Genomic DNA, 27529 nt, shown 5'->3' with positions numbered 1-27529 from the left:
AAGATAAAAAGAAGTAAATTCTATGAGTCATCAAATTTCACATTTTTTAGCTACTGAAGGGGCGCTATTAATTGCCTAATAACCAACACATAATTCCGTCTCTGTAAAGTGTTACTTTACCTCAATTAAGCAACCACATAACGCAATGATGAGACCAAAAAATAGCAGCTGAAATGGTGGAAGTATGTTATCTAATAAAATGTCTTCATAAGCGGTTTTAGGTGGCTGCTTCCAAGAAATGTAATCCAAGTTGTAATAGGCTTTGTGGTCGGTGTAGTACAAGGGTCTCGTGTCGAAAAAGAACCTATTGAAATAATCAAATTAAATTTTTTTACATTTTTTTTTGCTAGTGCAAAATCCATCCAACTCACACGAAAGAAAAAAATGCCTCGCGCGTAAAAACCATGTAATAAATATTATCAATTTTGGTTTTGATTTTTCTTAATTCGCTTTCTAGAAAAACTTCCAGTTTTAAAGGTAAAACCTTGAATAATGAAAAATATTGCGAATGTTGCTCAAGAACTTATGCCAGCACCATTCAGTTAGAGAAGGTTTATCAGCATACTTTTGGCTGGAAGAACCTACATACATATTTCTTTTTATTTGAGGCATAAGAAAATTCATTCAGTGGTTGGTTTCAGCTAGGCTAGGCTATTACCAAGGCACCAACTTAGGCCTAAGTCATCAAGCGACTTTTAAAGCCATTAATACAGGAAAGGTATACAGTGACTATCAAAATAAATTTCAATTAAAACTATCCCTGTTAAAGCACACACATGATTAATTAGATTATTACGGTTAAAACGGTAATAAAAAGTTACGAAACTGGTTAAACATGAAAGCACCAAATTAAAAACCATCAATTTCTTTGAGTGCTAACGAAAATCCTAAACAAAGATTAGACTAAAATACCTACGCTCTTGCTGCAAATTCAGAACTTCTCGGTGTATTTTCAATCCACGATTTATTTACGGGCATAACGTGGTATTCCGATTTTATGGAATGCTTGGCGAAATAAAAACCATTCCATGGTTGGTTTGACAAAATTGAATATTTTAGATTTGGATCAGATTGAAGAATGCCGCCAAGAACTAGTTTTAAATACATCGTGTTTATAATCAAGGCTTTCTTTCCTTCTAAAACATCTTCAAAACCTTCTATGAATAACAAGTCATAAAATGTGCAGTAGTTCTCTTCGTTCAATGTAGATATCCATTCTTTGATCTTCGAATTGCCTTTCGCCTGCGCAGAAAAAAACAGCCTTTGGAATCTGAACTTTTTCTAGACACCAGCCTATAACACTTTTTAAACACGTTTAGAACCTTTATTCTTATAAGCAGAAGTGTATAATATTGTAACATAGCTGTGGCAATTTCTATTCTTTACATTCAAAAAATTTACTGAGAGATATTCACAAGACAGACTTGCTAACATGTCACACGTAGCTTTTAACAGCGCCTCGCTAGGGGGAAATTTTATTCTTGTGATGACGTCACTCTGTTACTAGCTCTAAGGAAAATATTCCCCATAGTGACAAACTTATGGAAAAATATTATAGACTTAGGGTATAAGCCATTTGTTTGTAGCAACAATTCGCATTTACGCGCCAAACGTTTAATTTATAAACACGTTTATGCGTCCACCGTTTAATTAAGCTTATCCAAAATACGAGTTCTTCGTGTCGGGCCGTTTTCGTTCGTTTCATACTGGTTGAAGCCGTGTATGCAAAGACTACTTTCTTAATCTATGGTGTATGCTAGCTGAAAGCCCGCCAGAAGTAGAACCACGTAAGTCACAATAAGTATGCCACTTATTGAAGCCGTGTATGCAAAGACTACTAAGGGGGTGAAAACCCCCATTGCGTAACACCAGCGGCTCACCACCGGTATATTTAGAAAAAGGGCACCTATATGTACTCAACACCTTCGATGGAAAAAATATCATTTAAATTAAACTATTTTCAGACCAATTTCACGGCGTCGCTTAAGTTTATTCGTTGGTGGAGCGCTTCAATAATGGCGACTCGGAACCACTTTCGTCGGGGCCGAAATAGCTCAGTTGGGAGAGCGTTAGACTGAAGATCTAAAGGTCCCTGGTTCGATCCCGGGTTTCGGCAAGGGTAGTTGATGGCGCGCCCCCATCGGTTCATCTATTCTGTATGGTATATGAGGATAGGTGTATTACATATAGCGCGGAGGAGTTAGGGCGATTTTGCAGTATGGAGTCCAAAAGGCATTTCGATAGAAAGAATTCCCGCGGACGAAACTCAGTATTGCACCACATGACCACACACTTTTGACCAACGCATCTTGAATATTCCACTACAACATCACCACCTACGTCACGGTTTTCCCTGACCCACGGAGTCATCTTGAAGATTTGACAAATGCATACAAAATTACTTTACTCAAACGATATCCTCTCGTTCTATTGTTGAATCTGGGACGGGGCTTTCCGAGTTAAAGAACCTCGCTGTCCAAGAGCGGATGTACACTTATCCTCATATGCCATAGAGATAAGTCTAACTACAGGCGAGCTCTATATAGTTTAAAATATTAATTTTTATATTTGGTGCTAGATGACGCGGGGATATGTGATCAATCGTGATTTTATGGAAAAGTTGGTATTGTTTGTAGGTCGTAAACCTTGGTGTTTTCCGAAGTTTTCCGTTAGTGAAAGATAATTTAAGAGTTAAATATAAAATCAACTTCTTTAAGCATAATTTTTAGTAAAATAAGTAGTAGGAATAATAGTGAGGTTTCATCTCAAATCTCATAAATGTGTACGACTTGTGCCTGAGAATCATCGACGCTTGCCGTATCGTGGCTCCAGATATGATCAGCTATAGGATTTAACCAAGGCACTACCTAAGTCATCTAGCGACTTTTGATTCAGAAGTGACTTCGCAATATGGTTACTTGGGCTGAAATATGCATCGCAGTAGAAGGAATTATTAAACCATACCTGTAATTAATTATTTTGACCTTCTAAGACTTTAGAACTTCATTTCCTTATCTTTTGTTAATATCAATAAATACCACTATGCTTTGTTCATGGCCTCCTACTTTTGATATCATGGACAAATAGCCTGTACTTATGTATCTAGTAGTTCTTAAATGTCTAATTGTTTTTTTTGAATAAAAAACTTACACATAAGTATGTTATACTTATAACTTAAAATATAAATGGCTCTGCAATAAATTTTTTAGGAAGTATCAACTTGTTTAGTCTATGACGTATTATCTAAGGAAAAATTTACCTTTTCCAATGGTATTTGAAGGTTCGAGAGTATACTTTAAACCATTATCATTGAAACATTTTGTCTGACGCCTATCCGTGAAAACAATGTTTTAGAAAAACTACGATATTTTTTCCGAACTTAACCAATTAAAACGTTCACTTGCCAATATAAACAGGGTGTAACGGATAAGAGTACCGACACTTTTTTATCGTATTCTATAGGTCCCTACGAGTTTAAATTGTCATATGAAACATGGCCCTAAAAAGCCCCGTTTCAGAGTTACGAGCTCTCAAAAATCGGCCTAAAAATCATCGAAATATTTACTATTCTCTACCCCAATTGTTTTCATAAATGTCTTGGTTGTTTTTTAGCGATAAAATGATCAACAGATTGTCAAATATCAAAACATAAATTTATGATAACATCAGCTAAGCCCTAGTAGTGAGAAATACTCAAAAACCAAGGACACTTAATGAACTTGTTATCTTTTTTAATAAGTAAAAAAATTACAACATTTGTTCAAAATGCCCACCTTGCGCTCTAATGCACAAACGACGACAGCATCGTAAAATTGATTGACAAACGTTTTCAAAGATTTCTTGTGCATTACGAATAGTGTCACATCCATCAATTATGCGCTGAAGTAAATGGTCGAACTCTTGTACTTCTGGTTTGTAAACTAAGTCTTTGAGATCTCCCCAAAGATAAAAATCGCATGGGTTCAAATCGGGAGATCGTGCCGGCCATGGAATGGCTCCTCCTCATCCTACCCACCTCAAAGGAAAGGTCGCATCAAGATGATCTCTTATGGCACGGCTGTCTAGTTCAGTGGCGTAAAAACGCCAATGCAGCCAATGCGGTGAATTGGGGCCCTACCCAGTAATGGGGTCCATAAACTTTTACTTAGTTGACTGTCCGAACGGCTGTCTCACGAAACAACGCCGTATACATGTATATTTTTAAAGATAATATTACCGTGATGTTATTATCACGATATTGGAAGCAAGTGACGGAAATAGGCCAATCGCGTACATTGGTACGCACAAAAATTGACATGTCACAGGGGTCTATTTCCTTATCTTGCATTAGGGCCGAATTTTCCTAGCTACGCCACTGGTCTAGTCGCTAACGGAACGTCCTCCAGTAGCTCTAGTAAAGCTCGTTTAAAAACTCTAGCTCAGTGACGGTTGTTTTGGCTCCACTGCTGGTTATTGTTCAAATTGAGAATATTATCTCGGGAGAAATAGGCCTCATCGCATGCTAGGATGATATTTGGGAACTGCGGATCGTCCTGTGCACTGTCCACAAATCACTGGAAGAAGTTGATACGGTGAGGATAGTCGGCTTCGCTTATGGCTTGGACCTTTCGTAAGTGGTAAGGGTGATAACGATGCCCATGGAGAATTCTCCACAGCATATCAAGGAAGGATAAAGAATTCAAATTTTTTAGGCCGATATTTGAGAACTCGTAACTCTGAAACGGGGCTTATTAGAACCATGGTTCATATGAAATTTTAAACTTGCAGGGACCCATAGCATACAATATAAAACTTTTGGTACTCTTATCTCTATCCCCCTGAATACGCTGAAATAGTTTTTTAGAAAAATGCCCTGACCGGCCGCCTTGATACACCGTGTATGGGCGAATGATTCGTTCTTTTCTAAAATGCTGATATCGGCGATATGTTCCAGATGTATTTTACTATTGATTTATGCATAATTTAACTTAAAACAAGATGTCACAGACATTTAAGTACACACAATCACCCGATGTTAAATAATCAATTTATATTTGAACTAATTTTCACTCTTCTTGTACATTAACTTAATAAACCCTAGAGGAATTTGATCCAAAGTGAATATATAGAATAACCTGGTTTTCGAAATAAGGTAGCGAAACATGAAAACGTTCATTTAAATTAATTGTAAAACAAAACTAATTTTAGAGTTACCTGCTTTTGGAATAAAAGGTAACGAGTCACGAAAACGTGTATTTAATTTAAGGCAAGCTGAATTTTTCTAGTTACCTGGTCATTGTTGATATCATAAATAACAGTTTTTTGTGTTACAAAAGGTAACGGTAAAAATCAACACTAGTTGGGTCGATACTAACGACTACTGGATGTAAATTTTTCAAGATTAAAGAATCGGAAATATGCCCCGAAATTAATATCTTTAAATAAACTTTTGTTTAAACACAAGAGCGTTATTACTGACACAAATTACAAAAGTGTTTCAATATTTTGTAAGTTTAATTCGCGATTGGGCTGTTCAAAATGTGCTTATTGACTATTATCGAGAATGAAAATGGCAAGCTAAACAGCTTACTTGATTACGGAAATTCCTTATTTCGAAACTGCCTTCGAGCATCAGCGCTGGGAGGTTTTTTCTCTTCATTAAATCATCCATCGTTTCAATATAATCGTAGCTTTCAACTGTAAATTCGAGTTTCAAGTAGCAAGCCATTATGTTCAAAACGAACGTAGCTCCGAGTAACCACGCGCCAGTTGCGATCCTGGCTGATAATAGATTCGAGATGGTCGGGTATGCTAAAAGATAATACATACACCAGGGCTTTCAAAAGGTTATGCAAAATTTTTAAGGAGTTGTAGGGTATGAGTTGAGAAGTATGCCTGTTTTTCCCAATTTCCTACGATGAGTTAATAGAGTGCCAGAGAGCTTCAAAGTGTGGCCTACTAGCCCCTGGAAGTAGGCTGCAACAAGCGCTAAACCAAGCAGCAGGGACTTTAAATACTGTTTAAGTTTCCTTTTTTACGCTGGTTACCTCGATTTGTTTAGAAAGTCCTTTCTACCTATCACACGAACCCAAACCTTAATATTCGCATTTATCTGCTGCTTGGTTTGGTGCTTGTTGCAGCCTACTTCCAGGGGCTAGTAGGCCACACTTTCTGGTGCTCTTTTAACTCATCGTCGGAAAATGGGGGGAAACAGGCATACCTCTCAACTCACCCCTACAACTCCTTAAAATATTTGCATAACCTTTTGAAACAACCTGTATATTCTAGTAATACTTTTATCAGGGGTGCTTTAGTTAAAATTGCATTAAAGGTCGGGATGGGTCTAATAATCTATTTTTAATTAATTTATCGTATGCGTAATAGCATTTTAATAAAAACTATTAATACACTGTATCAGAAAAAACTATTCCGACATTTATGGTTATTCATATGGTAGGCATTATTTCGCGCAGAGATAGAATAAATACAATTTTTGGTTTTGGATCAATGACGCGGAAACCGATAGGGAAAGCAATTGTCTTACTCCGACTATGGTTTTGTAGAATCTGATGTTCTATCGGTTATATATAAACTTTGACATGACATGCTCATATAGAACGCCACTCGCGCACCACAGTAAATGTTACCCAAATGTCAATTTACGCTTATAGTATCGTATAAATAGGTTTTGAAAAGTAACAAAATGAAACATAGCTGAATATTTATAGTTTTTTGGACTTGTGGAGTGGCCTAAAACGTGTTTCCTTTTTGGATATTTCCACCTTCTTTAAAGATGACCAGTTTCTCTGGTTCTTCTTCCCCGATTGCCAGGTAATAGAGCTTAAAATTTAGGTTAGGTCACCTTTGAAAAATAGTACAGGCATTTCAGGTTTGAACGGAACCACCTTAGGCAAAATCATCGAGCGAATACTTATGCCTTAAATTACCACGCGCATGAGGGTGGTGGCAAACCCTTCATGCCACACGAGTCAACAGCTCCCTACACTCACTATTAACGTTAACCAAAAAAGAACTTAGGGCCAAACGTTTTTTTAAGCCATATTGTAAAATGGCCGCCAAAAATTCTTTAAATTGTAAATAGCAATTGATTAAGTGAACATACTTTCTTCTTCTTAGTTCTTTTTTGTAAGTATCCAAAGGAGTCTACAATGGTGGTCAACATAGGAATGCACCGATAGCATTTCGAGAAGTTATACTGACATTATTCGCGCCAGTTAGCTGTGACACGTCTCGAATGACTTTTTCAATTTTCTTAAGGGTAAATTTATGCTCCTTCAAATGTGTAATTTCGATTGAGTAACTTTATTTTTTTCCAAATCGATTAGAGGTTAACGGTAATAGTAAGTGTATTGAGCTGTTGGCTCGCGTGCGCGTGGCATTGTAACCCGGCCACCTGTTTAAAGACAATTCAAATCGCTAGATGACTAGTCTAGCTGATTATTTATTATTATTATTTTTATTACGATTCTTGTATTCGTTAATGTAATTGCAATAAGTGCGTATAGTGTTAATCGTTTGTAATAAGTGAAGAGCAGAGCTGCTTTGCTAGCTTAATACTGGCAAAGGATTCCGTGTTGGAATTCAAAACATATAAATCAACCTTAGGACATGTCGTATTATACTGAAAGGTAGCTTCAAAATTGCCATAAAATTCCAAGATCACCTCAGAACCATGAGTGAAAACCTTCTTAGATATAATCTTAAGTTTAGGTATTGATTCTTTATTTCAGGGAACGTTCCTTGGGTATCAGGTTTATATCAGGCACCGTTTTCATATAGGAGGTGTTCTACGACAGAGGACGTATATTGCCCTATGACGGAAACCATTTTAAAAGTGGTGTTAAGGAACTAGCAGCATTTTTATCTAAAATTGAAACATTTTTCAATTCCTGTTTATTTTAGATTTTAAACATCGTTTTTTTATCATTTTTTATTGTATCGTTTTTATTGTGCCGCCTACAATTGTTTAAAAGGTATGGCCATCATTAAAATCGTCCTTAAAGCTGGAACTGTCAGCAAACAGTTACTACACTATGATCTTCGCCTAAAGGCCGAGAAGCTTCGAGTCGCTGTTGGACTATATATATTTTCCAAAGAGACTGATTCAACGAATGTTATTTTAACTAAGAAAAACTAATTTTTTTTGGTATTTACAGCCCAACCGGACATTAAACAAACACTAGCAGCGCAGCTGGATGGTAAACAAGGTAATGTTAAATTTACCTGCCAGAAATAACCCTTTTTCTAGGAAAAAGGATTAATAGTGAATATTTAAGTCATAAAAATCCCCGCAAATGGGAAAACCGTTCAAATAACAAATCTGCGCAACAGGAAAATCGCGCAAACGGGAAACTGCGCAAACGGGGAAACTGCGCAAGCGGGAAACTGCGCAATCGGGAAAAAGCGCGCAAATGGTAAATTGCGCAAATGACAAACTGCGCAAATGACAAACTGCGCAAATGGGGAGCTGCGCAAATAGCAATTCCGCAAATGGGAAACGCGCAATTGGGAACGTGCGCAAACGAAAACTGTGGGAAGTGCGCAAATGGAAACTGCGAAAATGAAAACTGCGCAAGTGGACCCAAACCGCGGTTACTATTTCTCGCGTTCACTGTGCTTGTAAATATTTTCTTTTAATATTTTTAAAAATAAATCATGTTTCTAAGATTGTATCCTCATTTACTGGCGTGACAATATAGCTTAATGCTATGGATTTTAAACTACCGCCATACTTACGTTCCAAGCACAAGATTGACGAAGAATCCCAAACGTTGTAGATGTATCTCTCTAATAAATGTATTCTAGCCCCCTTTTCAATACTTTTAGAAATGGTCGAAATGAGTGATAAAATTGCAACTACCACAAGAATTGCAATTGTTACCTTAGAGAAAAAGAAAATTACTTTTAACTGATTCCACTTATTATTTCTTAAATATTCAAGATTTGATTTTTTAAATTATGATTATTAGGCTTGTTCTGAAATTATTCAACTAATCAAAGTACAAACCACCACAGGGGGAAGGGACCATTATGTAACGGTTTTACCAAATTACAACATTCAGTTATTTATCTTAATAAATTAATAAAAATAGTGAGCAATGGATTTTGAATAAATTACTATTTAAGAAATTAATAATCCGGCAGGTTGGAATGAGGTTACGACTTTTCATAAGAATTCTTAAAATTCTGGCTCTAATTTTAACACGTTCATTCTAGAACCCAGAATTCATTTTAAGAAATAATGACGTACCTCAGTATCCATTGCTAAAAATGAGATTGTTGATGAAACTCTTTTCATGGGTGGGCTAGTTATTATTATGGTGTCCGAGGTACCCTCGACTCCCGTTGGCGACCAATAAGTGAATAATTCATCATGTTTGGAAAATTTATAAAACGCTGAGAGCTCCACAGGAATCATTATGAGATGTTTGTCCTGTTAATTTGTGTTGAAATAAGTGGTTATGTTTTCAATCTTATTCCCAGAAATGTAAAGCTAAGTCATATAGACTTTGTTCACGTCAAAACGTGGCCCTTGCCACTGCCACCTTTATCTCGCATTGTGTTCGCCATTTTCCCTTCTATTTACTGCGGAAATTCATACCATGTTCCTACAGTCATCCGACCGGCGACTTCAAAAGTGTTAATGAAGTGGCAAAGGTTTGGACAGATTTTAAGTAAAGAAATATGACGGAGAAACCTTACTCATTTATCGGTGCATTTTAAACCAACACATGTATACAGTGAAATAACGGTATCTCACTGATTGTGTAGAACAATCAATTTATAATATAGATATTTTTACAAAAAAACGTTTCACTATTTCAATCTATTGTCTGGTGATTTAGTAAATATCGGAAATGAAGCAAATTATTTTTGGCCGTTACTAGGTGAAATGGGAATATGTTGCTAATTAACAAACCACCATGAAATTAGTGTTACAATGTACCAACCAAGGATTGTTCAAAATAGCGCGGCCAATGTTTTTTCGTGAAATAAAGCTTAAATTGTAAACTTACACTTACCATGTTTTAAAAATAAATTTTAAACAATACCATCTTAAGTAATGTCATCAAGTTTGGAGTCTACAATAAGAAATTTTTCGGAGATGTGACTTAATGATCAACGGCATCACGACTAATTGCAGAAATGGGTCTTTATGGTAATCGCTTCAATTTTGTTTAAAAAATTATTATTAGACGATTTTTATTACTGTCATGGTTTAAATAAATATTTTAAATAGTCAATGATAAACTTTCTACAATCTACTCAAACGTTTAAATTCAAAATTTCTTAATCAAATTGTAATCATGAGAAAATATATAATGGTATTCCTTATCGAAATGTATAATTTTATTAAATGTCAAAATGTATAATGATTTTTAGCCTTTTACCTTAAATAAAATTTGAATACAATTTGAAAGCCAAAATGGTTTAATAAAAATTGAATCTCGTGGAATCAATTTTGATATTGCAGTAGATAAAATCAAATTTCCCCAATTTCAGATGCAAATGTTAATAAAAGTTTTCGTAAGGCTTATAGTAAAACAAAAATTAAAACTTTTAGCATATGATGAAACAACGGAATGATTGTTTTATTATGTATTTAGTTGAAAATAGAGATTTGAGAGGATATTATGCTGAAAGCATTCAAATTTATTTAGTTACCTATGTTACTAGGAACTGCCAAACAAACGATTCGAAAAACCGTATTGAAAAATAAATTTATATTTCTGGTATGAGTAGTTTTTGAACTTACTGCAAACTTCATGGCTTGAATTTCAAAATCTGTCACAACTGCGTATGGCATTTTGTGATCCTGGTAATTTGGTCTAAACGAAACAATAAATTAAATAATTCAAGGCTGTTTACTCTACAATATTAAGATGTGTACTCTCTAGGAAATATCATTTTTTTACGTGTATTTGAATTTAATATTAGACAAATCTATTACGTTTAATATTTTTTTTCATATTTGATAAAATAATATTACGAAATGTTGAAAGCTGTCTTGTGATATTCACTAACAAAATTGTATTTAGAGGGAGTTTTATCCATATTCCATGATTCCTGTTAATGAAAAAGATTAAAATAGCGCAGTTTTCATGATAAATGCAAATTTAAAAATCGGTTTATGATCAGCACAAATTCCCAAATGTCATAGATATGCTTTGTTTTACAAAACGGTTAATTTTAAACGATGCCTCAATGTCAACTAAATTACTTCAATTATACTTTAACAAGTAAAACATTTTCAATAAACCAAGCAGCCATAAAAGTAGGTATCCAACTTTCATTTCTTGCAGAGTGCTATCATATTTTATTCCATATAATCCAAATTAAATATTTCATCGTGTTTTATTTCATCAAAATCTCTTTTTGACTATGATATATAAACCATATATTTCAGACAATTTAGACAACTATCGGAAATCTCTGGAATTCCTTCTGCTCATTGTTAATGTAATAAGGGGTATGGTGTTCTTACTTGTCGTAAAATACAATGTATTTGGCTGCCAAAGGTTGTCACTATTGTCTTAAATTCGGCATACAGGGAGAATAGAACCTGCCGTTACTACGCGAATGAATAAGTAAATTTACCTCTACCGTTGCATAATTTGCTCGAAGTTCGGTAGGAAACCTGTTTAAAAAGAAAATCAGTTTCAATAAATTCCGACTAACTATAAGTAAAAAGAGGTTTAAATTTAAATGCACCACCAGGGTTATCCAACTTCAGCAGGTTGGATAGAGAATTCAGACAAACTTTCCGCAATCTATCATTATAGCACAGGAACGTCATTTAGTTATTAATCTTGAGTAAAGATCCCTTAATTTTAAATATTTTTTAAAAATTTTAATTTTGTAAGGTATAATTATTTTCATAATTAATCGACACCATCTTTGCTTTTTATTTGTTTTCACGAGTTTAAATTTATCGGCAAATACGCTGTTGACAAATCGACATTCAGCGTCGAGGCTAAACTCGGGCACTAAAGATGTCCTAGGGCGTTGTTCATTGTACCTCTTTCCGGGTTGAATCTGATCTTTTGAGATCGTATAAAGTCAATGAGTTCCAGAACGTCGCTACGGTATCCGCCTGCATTAGCTTCGTAACCAACGAGGATACTCTTTTAGCTTTTTTAGGAAATTTCTTGATCTTGATTTTTGGGATCAAACACTTTTCAGTTTTCCAGTCCACAATCCATATGCCGTCTTTCCTGCAACGCGTGTCGGAGCAGTTCGGTTGAGTATGTACGTCATCGTGTTCAGGGCTATGCCCAAAATTTCTACCGTAGATCTGGCTTGGAATGCAGCATAGTTTGAATTGATTCCATGATCAACCGATTTTCCCTCTCTACTACTCCATCCTGCTTCGGATTGTACGGCTTTGAGGTTCGATGATTTAAGCCAACTTCTTGCGAAGTTATACGGCAGAATTCGTCGCTTACGTGCTGTGTAACATTATCAGCTCTCAAAGGGTACACTCGTTATTTTTACAGAGTGCGAGTAAATCCTTGAGGCGGTTAACAACCTCAAACTTCTTGGCTAGAAAATATGCTATACGGATGCTGGAGTACATGTCTTGGAAGAGAAGATAATAACGCTTCCCGCTCATAGAAGCCGTCGGAATTAAGCCTCAGAGGTAAGAAAGGAATCTTTCTTCTAGTTTCGTAGCTTTCTCGATTCTAGTGCCACAGCTATGACAATTCATGTTTCCAGAGACGCAACCCTCCCAGAATCTTTCTAATCGGTAGATTCGTAGCCCAGTTTCTTCAGCTTAGATGCTACGAGGCAATTGTCTTGATGCCATACTTGTAGGTTTGCTCTTTTATCATTCCCCGAATCTGCGATAAGGTACACTGGACCAGACGGGTGTTCCACCTTATTATCCAAACGGAATAGAGACTCCACTTTCCCAGGAAGACGTAGACGAGGCTAGACTTAATTATTTTTGTACAAACCACAGGACGTTGAAATCGATATACCAGAGAGCTTCGGTTGATAAACGAGCATTCAGACAGTTTGCACCGAAGTGACCTACGCCGTCGGTGGGTTTGGTGTTGTTACTGCTTCTGTTTCCATCGGTTCCGTTGCCTCCTGTCGACTTCTTCGGCTTTATTCAATTATTGTTGGCCTCAATTAAAGCATTTCGGACGGTATCTACTTGGATTCTGACTTGAAGAATGTCTGGTGCTACTGCTGTACTCTCTAAGAGCTATGAACCTGGATGAGTATGAATATCCGTCTAGTGTAGCACGGCCGATCAGAAGTACTAATTATCCGCTTAGCTAATACCTAAGGCACCACCTTAGGCCTCGGTCATCAAGCTACTTTTTAATCCATTAATTCAGGTAGCCGAGTTACGATGCGTAGGAGGGTGGTGGCAAGCCCTTCATGCCACGCGAGCCAACAACTAGTTTTTATGGAAGGGAAACCGAAGAGCTTGGGGGAAACCCCTAAACTTGCAATCTCAACGCGGAAGGAAGTGTTCCGAGATTTCACCCAGTGCCGCAAGCTGGGATCAAACCTTGGTCCTCTTGATACGAGGCGAAAGTGCTAACCATTCCGCCACCCCACCCTAGTCTTTCAAGCTAAGCGACGCGTGCGACGTTTTGTTTTGAGCGATGAGGATACGGTTATCAAAAAATATATTCTTATCCCTCTTCACAATCGTCAAAATATCAGCCGACAGAAAACGTAATTGAGCGCGGTGGGTTACCATGTCGACATGGGAAGATTTTTAGGCTCGCATAAGCTGTGCGAGAAGATTTCTAAGCCGGCTTAACGACTTTTAATCAAAAATCTCCCACATCTCTTCCAGTGTCGCTCAATCTGCAATCATGTTCTGTACCTTGTGGTATGGCTGACCTCATTGCGCTGGTGGTGCTGAATGCTACTTGAAACTTCCTAGGGAAAACTGCTATGTCTCTTCCGTGGCTGTGGTCCTTACAGGTTCCGTCTTATCTACCGTGACAACGTCGTTTACATATCATATTGTAAAGACATAGCTGACTTCTATCTCGCAGCTTCGCCAATTCTCGGGACCTGACAGTACGAAGGCTGTCCATCGTAAGTGAAGTCAGGATACAGTTGAGACCAAGAAACTCAGATAAATATCTTAACAGCGTTGGCGTGGTGAAAGCGTGCTGGGCCCATAACCTCTTGAAGTTTACAACCCACCATACAGAGCGCAATGGGAAAAAATTATCAAAACCCCGGTTAAAAAGATAGCTAGTTTAATAGAGTTACATAGTTAAACCCAATATAAAAGACTTAAGCTTGTCTGAGAATAATAATATGGTCGATTCACGAAGCTCTCATTAAACACGAATTCTAAAAAATCATTATTTAACTTAAGTTTAGGTTTTTTGGTTACTTTCAACAAATTATTTATCAAGTGAATGAGATATATTTGGAAACTCCATGGTAGGTTACTTCAGTATAACTTTATAGTGCCGCTATCGCTCATATTTTTTTAAATGTACAAACCTGAATTTAAAATAAGCGTTATCTTTGTAGAACTCCATGATTAAAATTTCAACGGTCCTGAAAGTAGATAATTTCTGTTCGTTCGGCAGTTCTTAAGAACACACCAAATTCACAATTTTCTTAATCTCTTTGTACCGGTGTAATGACTGTTTCCACTATTTAAATGAAAATTAAAATTTTTCAAACTTAACGTCTTTTTATCAGTTGCATCGCAAGTATCATGACTAATCACCTATACTATTCATGTTATTTAGTTGGAAAAATATACCTTTGCAGGCTGCAGCCGATTTTTTAAAATACGTTTCGGAATCAAAATAGTGCGGGGCTAACGAAGTAAACACATGTATATCAATTACTTATTATCAAAAATATTACAGAGGAAAAATATGGTTTTTATACAATTAAAGGTACCCAGGTTCTCTCTATTTTACAATTAACATGGTTAAGCGGAGTTATACGCGCGGTACATTTGGTACCGTAATGAGGTGCACTTAATCTCGATTTGAGGGAAATTCGCTACCATTAAAAGTTGCCCTTAGCTAGGCATACATCTCGTTTTAACGGCTTAGGCAGATACGCCTGTCGTGAGATTCATACAATGCACGTCTAGTACAAGTGATAAACTTAGAAGACCAGGAAAATCTTCGCCAAATTCGTCGATGTATTATTGCTCGAAAACATAATTCTAAGCGTGACTTGTACTTTTCAAACGTGTTTTATGTTATGACTATTTGTACGGCCTCTGGAGATGCCGATAACTTATCAGTGTAGCTCTTATTATAATAACCCAAAGTACAATAGGCGTAAAACACAGCATATGATTTTCATGAATTCAAAAAAGCCTTCAGAACTGTTTTGTTTTGACACTTTCTACAAGATTGTAATAAGGTTTTTCGATATGGTTTCGTAAAATGACAATGGTATTGCTGACACAACATTTATCCTCCAGAGGGCCATGTGTGATTAAAACCTAGACGTATAATTTATAAACTTATGACATTGTTTAGTCGAAACCCTTCAAACACACACGGTGACGCTATCAAATATTTAAATTAGCGGCCGTTTTATCTAGACAAGTAAACAAAGGTTTAAATAATAGCGAAAGATGTTGCGTGTTATCTTTTTAGAGTGACATCCTACTGATAAAGTAAAGTTTCATTTCTGTAAATTTTAATTAACGCGTGAATTGTATAAACCAAATATCTGGTTTGTGTCAATACATTTTTCTATTTGACGGATATTCTTAATCTAAAGGCGTTCTTAAGTGTCAGCAATCATGTGTAAAAATTAAAGTTTAGTTTAAAGAAGCTTAAAGGGGCACTTTGTCCTCGATTGTTTGGACAATCTCGAATTGAATTAAAATCCAAAACAACAAGGGTATGATTGATTTGTCTAAATCTGGTGGAGATCCGTCTTGGTCTAGTGGGGGTCCGTTTTTGTCTCTTGGGAGTCCATCTTAGTATTGTGGAGTTCCGTCTTAGTATTGTGGAGATCCATCTTAGTCTCATGAGTTTCCGTCTTTTTCTGGTTGTATCCGTCTTTGTTTCGTAGATTTCCGTCTTTGCCTCTTGGAGATCCATCTTAGTCTCGTGGGGATCCGTCTTTGTGGTGTGGAGAGATGTGCTCAAAACCATCAGAAAGCGATGCCATCATATTGAGGAATTTGAAACTAACAATTTTTTTAAATTATTTAACATTGACCACTAGATGTCGTTAAATTTGTACATCAGACTGAAAAAACTACTCTCCTCGGGAACCTTCCACCCCCTTCCTGTCCCGAGCTTACAGCCTGTGCTAGAGGTATCTTGATTTACCCTACAGAACCACCTCCTCTTCTCCAAGGTTTCCTAAGAAACTGCATAGCTTACTAGATGGCTGAGTACTATGTACAGTCTCTTTGGTCTATGGCTGGGCTAGATACCGAACAATTTCTCCAACCCTTGCTTATTGGTTTCCCTGTAGCACAGGACAATTAGGTCTTACATGCCCCAATATACCACTATGATGACACGTTAAATTACTATGCACTATAGGCCTATTCTCTTGTACTGCTAGGGTAGAGCATTTCTAGCCCTAGGTAAATTTTAATAGCGATTTATATTTTAAAGGTTTTAATTGAATTTAACCCGGTATTTAGTGTTATTTCGAAGTAATCTCTGTATCGAGGTCTAGGCCTTGGTGGTACCGTGGTAGTTAATAACTGGTTGAAACTAGTTGTAAGTTATCATGTAAATTATGTCATAATTAATTCTGCACTGCAACCTGTGTGATTTAAAATGCCAGGAAAAAAAATCCAGCACAATTTATGTTGCTTCCAAAAACCCAAATATACGCAGTGTGATTTTTATCTAAAACCTACATCAACAAAAAAATTCAACATTATAAATCTAATATTATGTTTAATGCATCCACTGAAACTGAAAAAATAAAGAATATTAAGGATACAGTTAACACTAAAGATGTTTATATGGAAACATAAAATTCTTCACCACTCCCGGTTGAAAGTACTGTATCGAAAGTTATAACTAAAATACTTTTGGAAGTTGCGGTTAATGTTTACTCGTAAGCCATAGATACACACAGTGTGATTTCTTTAAAAAACCTCAGTGCTCTTGATAATCTAAAACTGAAAATGTGGAGGGACTCCCTTTGATTGAAAAACTTGTGTTTGAAAAACATAAACGAAAACATCACGGTTAGAGTTAGGTTAGAATTTCAGAGTTGTCCAGAAAAGGTCAAAATAATGAAAAAAAGTGATTATTAGTTATCACTAGTAGATCCACTCGGTAAATTTTTACTACTGCACTTGATTTAAAAATTCTAAAAAATAATTCACCTATTATTGTTTGTAAATTTTAGTTGTTACAAATGTTCAAAATTTAACGGAGACCCTAATTCCTAGTAAATCACATTAAAAGGCTCTATTGGGTATCAACTAGAAGTCAAAAGAGACGATACTCTAAGACTTAGCGCCAATTACTTCGCATCAGCTGTGAAACTAATATTTTCCACCAACGGTACTGTAACAACATGGACCGTATTCTAATTCTGAAACTAGAGATGTAAATTGGAACATTGTTCAAGAAGTCCGTTTAGGGTTAGGAGATTGTTGGGTGTTTTGCATTTATGATGTTATTGTATTAAATATTTTAAAATGGTTGACAAAATAAGATAAAATAAAGTAGATTTATTTATATAAGCATGGTAGAGAACTGAAGGATTTTTATACTAAAAATCTGAAAAGAATTAAATATCCTTTTAAAAGACTACAATCAAATGATTGTCTGGTTTGGCATGTTCTCTCAACTAATGTGTATAAAGATAACTACAAAGATGGAATGTATCAGTGTGGAAAATTTCGCTACTTGAATCTCCATTTAAAACATTGTTGCAACAGTACCGGGAAAACCTGGAAAAGCCAGGGAATTTGAAACCAAATTCTTTAAGTCAGGGAATTAAAAAAACTAGTAAAAAAGTCAGGGGATTTAGTTTTATAGCCGTTCGTTATAGTTGATATTAGTCATTTTATTATTTATATAATTTAGTTTTCTTTCGGCCCTTATGATACACTCCAATGCTAAGTTAAGTTAGAAGAAACCACCTATAGACGCTGCGAAGGATGATAAAATACGCGAAAAAGTAGATTAGTCCATAATTAAAAGGGATAATATAGCTAAATCCTAAACAAATTTGAAGCAATTAAAAAACTTACTAATAACTCGTACCAATAGGTCTTCGAGCAACAAAAAACGCGAATCTCGGATCAAATAGCCTTTCTTTGGAATTTCTGGCTATTTTATTTTATTTTTTTGTAGTTTATTACTCGAAGATCTATTTGATCCAAGTTTCGCGTCTTTTGATTTGCTCGAAGACCTGTTGGTACGAGTTATTAGTAAGTTTTTTAATTGCTTCAAATTTGTTTAGGATTTAGCTATATTATCCCTTTTAATTATGGACTAATCTACTATTTCGGATATTATCACACCAATGGTACCCAAGCTATCTCTAAAACTAGAAAAAAAACATTTTTTAATTCTAACATTTTGACATATAGGCCTAAATTTATACATATTTCTGCTATTATAAGTGGAGAATTGGTCACAAAAAATTACGTTAGATGTTCCGGGAAAACCTGGAAAGTTTGTGGCAACCCAGTAAAAATTGTAAGAGATCCAACGGTGGCTTGTTGGATTTACATGATTACTAAACTTATGCAAAGGTGTGTGCACCTGTCAGAATAAACGGTCAAGCCGTAGAAACTGTTTTTAGTCAGCTAAAATATATCGCTGGAGGGAAAATATCGAGTTTTAACTATTCACCGGATATAATGGCTTTGCTAATAAAACATCGCAGAATGCAGAACAAGTTTACCGTAAAGTAAATTTGAATTTGTTTGAAGAATATTGAAATTTTTCTACAACTATTAATATGATTTGTTAAAACCAGAAGTATATAAATTCATATATATACTTTCACCTAGCAGATTGTTTAAGTTTTCTAACTTTTTTACAGTTTTTAACTTATCTATTAAACCACGACGAAGACCATCGACATCAGTTGAAAAAAATCCATCATCATACACACAATTTGGGCCTAAAAATTTTATTATAAAATAAATATCTTGACTAATAAATATAAATAAGAAAAAATAACCTTTACATACCTTTTCCCAAGTTCTAACATATATCCAAGGCCTACTATGACTTTTCTAAATTCCGGCTGTCCGTTATAAAAAAACGATCCATCGATCAATCGCCTTTCGTCAGAGGAATTTTATTTTTAGCTCCTCGCCACTTCTTTTCTTATGTACCTTATAAAGTGGCCGATAAAGTCACGTGATCGTTGTTGCCACGTTAACAAACTATTTCCATCCGAGCGAAAGGAGGTAGGCAAACGAAATTACACGGCGCACGAAAATTTTAAGTACATGTAGTACACTTCATGTTTCATTTATCTACCTCTGGTATTGGTAAGACATGTGCCCTACATGTATGCTCTGAACATTCACAGGCGAAACCGTTACGGTTGCTACAGGATATCAACTACTTGACCCCAAAGATACAAATGTTTGATTCGAAGCAATGGAATTTAAAGTATTGACTAATATCTGAGGATAAGAAGTGTGGTTTGTAGGGGTAATATTAACATTAGAGGTATTGGTATTTATAAAAGTTTTATTCAACCTAGGAGTTTGGTTAAAAGTTGACCCTACTACAAAGTTAAACCACTAGGAGTAGCTAAGATAAGTAATAGCTAACTTTCTATGTTTTTATCGCATTGATAGTGTTTATTTACAGGGTGTATTTTGTTCTCGAAAAAGTGAATTTTTTCCAAAACTATGTTTTCTAGAAAGTTGAAATTCTTACTGTGTATTAAATGTGCCGGGGGACACTTTCTACCAAAATTGCATTTAAATCGAAAAATATTTTCACGTTTTTTTGAAAATTTAAATTTTAACCGCTAGGTGCTATAAGAAAATTGAAGAGCGTCACCGAAAACGTACAAATAGCGTTGGCGCGGAAAAAAAATAGACGTCTTTTTCACGGACAAAATAAGACTTGAAAAAGTGACAAGTTGGGCAAGCTAAAATAACTTTTTTTGAATTCCATTGGGAGAGTAGTGTAACGTTATGAAAGTCAGAAATGTGTTAATGCAATAAACACCGCTGAAAAATCGAGTAGACAATGGCGAAGAAATTAAATTAATTAATTAAATTATTAATGGAGATTTAAATTATGTAAGATCTGGCGACCTTGCTGGCCAATGTGCCGAACCGTTTCACCCTATTCATTGTTTTGAAATACAGTATTTCTCATTTCCGGGGTCATGAGGCGTGGCACTCTTTTTGAAACCACAATCTGGCTCATTTATAGCAATTGACTTTTCCTATTAGTTTTTTAATCTAATAGGCCTGTGTTTGCATCTAGTCGTATTCGAAACCTATTTTAACCCTGATAGGCGAGAAGATAAATAGACCACAGGTTTAAAGGTTAGTAAAAACCTTAAATTTATTAAGTATTTAAATAACTGTAATGCATACTGTGTAACATTATTGTCGTAATCAATCTTAACAATCATGCCTCAATATTCCAGTACGGAACTAGTGGCCATTTACTACGCGGAAGGTGGAAGAAATCTACGACGAGTGAGTGAGATCTTTGAGCAACGACATCCAGATAGAAGACCATCCATAACTACTGTAAGGTGAGCTGTAAATGACTTTCACCAGTATGGTAACGTACAACCTCGATTTCAGGGGCCTGGTCAGCGGGATTTGGACTTTGAAAACACCGTTTCAGCCTATTTTGCCGCATACCCACGTAGTAGTTGTGCCGCAGCGAGTAAGCATTTGGCTTGCCGTAAAACTCGCATTTGGGAAATTTTACATAGGCATAAGTACAGAGCAACGCTTCCCCACGGCTGAATTTTTGCAACTGGCTGCTAAATTCCGTGCACGACGACCCACAATTCCTCCACAACATGATATTCTCGGATGAATCCTCGTTTGCAAGAGACGGCCCTTTCAATCACCAAAATAATCATGTTTGGGAAGACAAAAATCCACACTGGGGATATGAACACCGTCACCAATTTCAATTTGGGCGCTTGAATGTTTGAATTGGTCTTGTTGGAAACTGGTTAATTGGTCCAGTATTCTTATGGCAAAATCTCAATGGCCAGAGTTTTCTTGAGAAATGAGCTAGAACAACAACTTGACGAACTGACATTGCCCCGCCTCATTTTCACAGAACTTTGAGAGATTACCTAAAGAACGAATTTCCAAAACGATGGATAGGCTCCCCCCACAAAAATCTCTATGAGGCCCCCTTTTTAATTTTTTTTCCGAAGCCTCCTGAAGCTCGAGGGCCCCCCCCCCCCGCTGACCATCAGCTACGCCACTGCCCGTACACTGTCCAGCAAGGTCGCCCGATTTGACTCAGTGGTATTTTCGAAAAGTATTTAAAAAATTTGTTTGTAAGTAGATAAATACAATGCCCTTTTATTTTTCATAAAATTCGCATTTTTCATCCTACGAAATTAAATTGTGTAATTCCTTCTTCGCCATTGTCTCCTTGATTCTTCAGCGGTGTTTATTGCATTTAACACCAGATTAATAAATTTCTGACTTTCATAAAGTTACACTACTATCCCAATGGACTTCAAAAAAAGTTATTTTAGCCCTTAATAAATTTGGTTTCTGTATTGAAAATTACGTTTTAAGCACTTCTAAAAACGCCACCATTTTTTTTACTCAATTAATTACTTTACGATAAGTTGTGAAAAGAAGGTAAAACACCAATTTCTTTATTACCAACCAACAAAATGTGCAATGTCATAATCAATATTATGCTTCAAAATTGTTGCAATCCCTTATTGGGAATATTGAGTAACGATATGGCCCACGGGCACAAAGAAATGCAAAAACTCGTTAAAGATCAGTTGGAGAAACTCCAAAGTAATATCTCTGAGAGCTGGCTTGGAATCTAGACTTTTACTTTGCATTTGATCAATCTCAATGAGCAAAAGGGGTTTGTTAATGGAGCAATGGGTACCGTGAAAGGGTTTCAGAAGAACGCTGACGGAATTATTTCAAAACTATCAGTTTTATTTGATTAAAATGTATATGCGAACCGATTTTTACTTATAGTATTTTAAATTCAGAAGTGATGATTCCCTTATAATAAATTTGAAAATTTTCCCCAGCATCAAACACTATAATTTGGTATTTTGTCGCTAAATAATTTTGAAATTTTTCTATATCTGATACACCAACTGCCCATTTAGGTACTTCAAAAAAAGTTTTAAGTGCGATACACCTCTAAAATTTTTGTTAACGGTAATTTAAGATTTTAAGCATGAACAATATCAGCCATTTTTTACCTATAACAATTGACCTGGCTACACATAGATAATCTTTGTTATCCACATAGTAAAAGTTTGTTTTTGTTTTCAGAAATGCATCTATATCGATAATGTTTGTTTCTTAACGAGAAACAGTTTCATCCGATTTTTTGGGGCTACTTTAGAAGAATCAAATCAAATTTTGAAATCACCATCCGCTAAATTTTTTTTTGACTTGACAATTCTAGCGATATGGGCCATTACACGCGAAACAGTCAATTTGTCAATTTTTATAAATTTTATATTAATGGGATTATCAAAAAGTTCCGATTGTATAGCGAACCGCAAATATTAATAATCGCTGGTTTAACTTTTAACCTCCTTTAAAATTCTTTCAAAAACCGTAAAAACTATATGGGCTGGAATTTGTTTTAAATTAAATAAGACTAGTTGTACATCTAAATGAGAGCTATTCCACTTTTGAGATTTTTGGAGTTAATTTTTTAATATGATAAAATTTTTGTAATTAAAATTGTTCAATGAAGTGAAATCTAATTCACTATCACTTCCGTAGTTAGATTCGTCGTCTGATGACATTGTTATCTCGCAAACACAAACACACTATAAGGGTGTCTTCATTTTAAGTATGTACTCTCTCGTTAGAGATCGTAGTTATTTGTGAATTTCAGAAAAATCGTGAAATTTTTCACGGTTTAAGAATTGTAGTTTTTGAACGCTAGGTGGTAGACGAAAAGTTTCAATGAGTACGTTGTAGAGCATACTCTAAAACCTTTAATGGAGTTGGTATGGTCAAAATCGTACATTTTGTCATTGAAATAATAGGTCATGAAAAATAACAACTTGGTACTACCTAAATGTTTTTAAGGTTTTAAGTAATATAAAAAGTGTGTCAAGGTGAAAAAATTTTCATACTATCGCATATTTAAAATAACTAGAAATGATTAATCAAATAATAATGTCTCAAAAATAATCTATATCTTATAATTATAATCAACCTTGTAACTAAATATCAAACTTTAATTATAATACAATATTCTCGTAACTACGTATCGTTTTTACATATAAAAAGGGTGTTTTCAAATTGAAAACAAGATTAACTATTCTCATTTATAAATTATAAGCGTAACCTTGTATATATTATACGTTAATTATCTTATATTTTTGTATATACCTACTCTTTTGCGTGAAAAATAGGGCGTTCTCAGATTAAAAAATTATAATTAAGGTTAATAGTATTATACATGCATTCACAAGCGGTATAAAAGCAAAAGATTTTCAATGTAAAATCACCAAACGGACAAAATGTCCTCATTTATTAATGTTGACGAACCATCTGTCTCTAACCCGAATAAAGAAGAATTAAATCAAGAGCTTGACGATGGCATTAGCTTTATGGAGAGGTACAGCGAATGTCAAAAAGCTCCAATATTGGACTTGAACAATCTGTAAAGGTTAAGAAAGACAGTTTCGTACGAAACCAGAACACCACGCAAAAGAGTTGGAAATCGGGCTGTCTACCTCGATGTTCAAATATACTCATACAACGCTATTAAAGAACAAACCCAGGACGAAGAGTGGCGAGCTGATCATAAAAGAATTATATACTTGTTGGACAGCAATCTCTCCCTGGACGTCATCCGAATTTTAAACTCGGTCAATCGACTTAAGAGAGTCATTGAAGAAACCGAGGGAAAGTTTGTTTTGCCACCATCCAAAGTAAGTGCATTTCTTTTAAACAAAAATCTGAGTATAATATTCAGGTTCTAAACTTAGGCTATTATTTTAGAAATGTAAGAACAGCAATAAGAGAAAAAAGAATCCATGTTATAAATCAAGAAAAAAAATTTTGTTGTCATTTGATCGGCCCAGGCATTTTTCTCAAATACTATACCTTCTAGAAATGTGAAATTTTCAGTATGTACTCTCTCGTTGGAGATCGTTGTTATTTGTGAACTTCAGAAAAATCAAGAAATTTTTCACGGTTTTAGAATTTGTAGTTTTTGAACGCTAGGTGGTAGACGAAAAGTTTCAATGAGTAAGTTGTATAGCATACTCGAAAACCTGTAATGGAGTTGTTATGATCCAAATCGTAAATTTTGTCACTGAAATAATAGGTCATGAAAATTAACAACTTGGTACTACCCAAATGTTTTTACGCCTCATGTTATTGTAATGATTGTCTGTGAAAAATGAACATGTTTTGAGCCAAATCATTGTTTTACCTTTACAAATTAAGTGTTAGAACAAGTGCAATTATTATAATAAGGAATTACAGTAGGACCCCCCACACGTTTTCTAGGGACAAAAAGTTGGTGTGTTTTATTAAACAAGAAAAAGTAGGTTTTAGGGTCTACAAAATGTCTAATTTATGCCAATTGAATTTCCGAAAGCTTTTTTTGCACTTCTGATTCGTTTAAAATGTGGGTCCAATTTAGTATTTAAATTGACACCGCTTTGTTTGAAAAACATTATCTCTACCTAATCCAGTAAAAAAAGTATGAATCGTTACTCGTGAACAGCGGTCCAGGATGGTTGAGTCATCGGTGATGGTCATCGAAACGCACGTTTAACAAGTCGGTTGTTTCAAATGAACTATCTTGACAGTCAACCAAATCACCACACTATCCTCCGAGCTGTTGCTGACTTCGAAGGGGACGGCAATGTGAATCCCAGATTCCGCGGACCTGGACGTCATAACACTAATATGGAAGACACAGGCATCGCCTACTTTGTCGCTTACCCTCGAGCAAGTATAAGAATTGCATGCTCCTATTTGGACTTGTCGAAATATTATGTCTGGAGTGTCCTTAACCACCATAAATTTCCCCCATTTCGTGCCACGCTCCACCAAGCACTTCACGATGGTATTCAGCGCCTTAGGTTGGATTTCGGTAACTGGTTCAGTACGTTGGAAGGGACGGTCCAATTACCTGCCAAAATAACCATATGTGGAGTGATGTAAGTCCGCACTGGGTATAACCACATCACAATCAAGTACAATTCAGTTTAAACGTCTGAGCAGGTCTACTAGGAGATCGCATCATGGGCCATTTTTCTTCCGAATCGGCTTAATGGGTTGGGCTACTTGGCTTTTCTACGAAATTAAGTAGCGGAAGCATTGGAAGATGTCCCTTTAGTCGATCTGCCACACCTTTGGTTATTGCATGATGGTACACCTCCTCACCAGGAACGACATGTGGTGCAATAACTCAACACCGAGTTCCCGGAGCGTTGGATTGGGAATAATGGTACAGTGCGATGGCCTCCTAGGTCCCCAGATTTGACACCGCTGTAATTTACTTGTAGGGATTCGCAAGGAGGAAGTATACATGACGCCAGTCACTAGCGAAGACGACTTGCGCCAGAAAATCCTTGCAGCTTTCCAACTCGTTACTCCAGATATGGTACGTGGTTCGTTTATCGCGGACGGTGGCATTATTGAACCGTATTTTTAAAACAACTTTATCTAATTCCTTATTATAATAATTGCACTTGTTCTAACACTTAATTTGTAAAGGTAAAACAATGATTTGGCTCAAAACATGTTCATTTTTCACAGACAATCATTACAATAACATGAGGCGTAAAAACATTTGGGTAGTACCAAGTTGTTAATTTTCATGACCTATTATTTCAGTGACAAAATTTACGATTTGGATCATAACAACTCCATTACAAGTTTTCGAATATGCTATACAACTTACTCATTGAAACTTTTCGTCTACCACCTAGCGTTCAAAAACTACAAATTCTAAAACCGTGAAAAATTTCTCGATTTTTCTGAAGTTCACAAATAACAACGATCTCCAACGAGAGAGTACATACTGAAAATTTCACATTTCTAGAAGGTATAGTATTTGAGAAAAATGCCTGGGCCGATCAAATGACAACAAAATTTTTTTTCTTGATTTATAACATGGATTCTTTTTTCTCTTATTGCTGTTCTTACATTTCTAAAATAATAGCCTAATTTTAGAACCTGAATATTATACTCAGATTTTTGTTTAAAAGAAATGCACTTACTTTGGATGGTGGCAAAACAAACTTTCCCTCGGTTTCTTCAATGACTCTCTTAAGTCGATTGACCGAGTTTAAAATTCGGATGACGTCCAGGGAGAGATTGCTGTCCAACAAGTATATAATTATTTTATGATCAGCTCGCCACTCTTCGTCCTGGGTTTGTTCTTTAATAGCGTTGTATGAGTATATTTGAACATCGAGGTAGACAGCCCGATTTCCAACTCTTTTGCGTGGTGTTCTGGTTTCGTACGAAACTGTCTTTCTTAACCTTTACAGATTGTTCAAGTCCAATATTGGAGCTTTTTGACATTCGCTGTACCTCTCCATAAAGCTAATGCCATCGTCAAGCTCTTGATTTAATTCTTCTTTATTCGGGTTAGAGACAGATGGTTCGTCAACATTAATAAATGAGGACATTTTGTCCGTTTGGTGATTTTACATTGAAAATCTTTTGCTTTTATACCGCTTGTGAATGCATGTATAATACTATTAACCTTAATTATAATTTTTTAATCTGAGAACGCCCTATTTTTCACGCAAAAGAGTAGGTATATACAAAAATATAAGATAATTAACGTATAATATATACAAGGTTACGCTTATAATTTATAAATGAGAATAGTTAATCTTGTTTTCAATTTGAAAACACCCTTTTTATATGTAAAAACGATACGTAGTTACGATAATATTGTATTATAATTAACGTTTGATATTTAGTTACAAGGTTGATTATAATTATAAGATATAGATTATTTTTAGACATTATTATTTGATTAATCATTTCTAGTTATTTTAAATATGCGATAGTATGAGAAATTTTTCACCTTGACACATTTTTTATATTACTTAAAACCTTCAGCGTTCTTATTTAAAATTTATGATATTTTGACATCTCACATTTGTATAAAATCGTGAGAATTTTACCTTTAAACAGTCATTAGAAATATATTCGCAGTGTAAACGAGCGAGTTGATTATTAAAAAAGTATGTTATTTAGTAATTTTATTTGCTTTAATTATATCTTCTAATTTTTATTTCTTTTTATATAGTGGGTGAAACGTCTTGCAAAATGATGAAGTTTAAAAAGACGGCTTTATTTGTGGTACCTAAGACCATTTACACCTGGACTGCAATGAAGGTAGGCGTTGTTGTTAGGCTA

At 35.4% G+C, this 27529-nt stretch overlaps 1 long non-coding RNA gene and 1 other non-coding gene across 2 annotated transcripts in view; one reads left to right on the top strand and one right to left on the bottom strand.

Moving 5' to 3' along the window:
* The first annotated feature begins 2043 nt into the window (after positions 1–2043).
* Positions 2044–2116, top strand: TRNAF-GAA (transfer RNA phenylalanine (anticodon GAA)). The gene has a single exon. It is a non-coding gene; the product is annotated as a tRNA-Phe (tRNA).
* Positions 2117–10981: 8865 nt separating this feature from the next.
* Positions 10982–27529, bottom strand: part of LOC149934381 (uncharacterized) — a 124676-nt gene continuing 108128 nt past the window's right edge. Inside the window, exons 2-4 of the long non-coding RNA XR_016472389.1 lie at positions 14488–14544; positions 11599–11638; positions 10982–11067 (exon numbers count right to left, since the gene is read on the bottom strand). This is a non-coding gene — a long non-coding RNA (uncharacterized LOC149934381). The remainder of the gene's footprint in view (positions 11068–11598; positions 11639–14487; positions 14545–27529) is intronic.

Source organism: Leiobunum rupestre, chromosome 7 (assembly GCF_980474605.1).
Source record: "Leiobunum rupestre chromosome 7, qqLeiRupe1.1.hap1, whole genome shotgun sequence".
NCBI classification, from domain to species: domain Eukaryota; kingdom Metazoa; phylum Arthropoda; class Arachnida; order Opiliones; family Sclerosomatidae; genus Leiobunum; species Leiobunum rupestre.
This window is presented reverse-complemented; position numbering and strand designations above follow the sequence as displayed.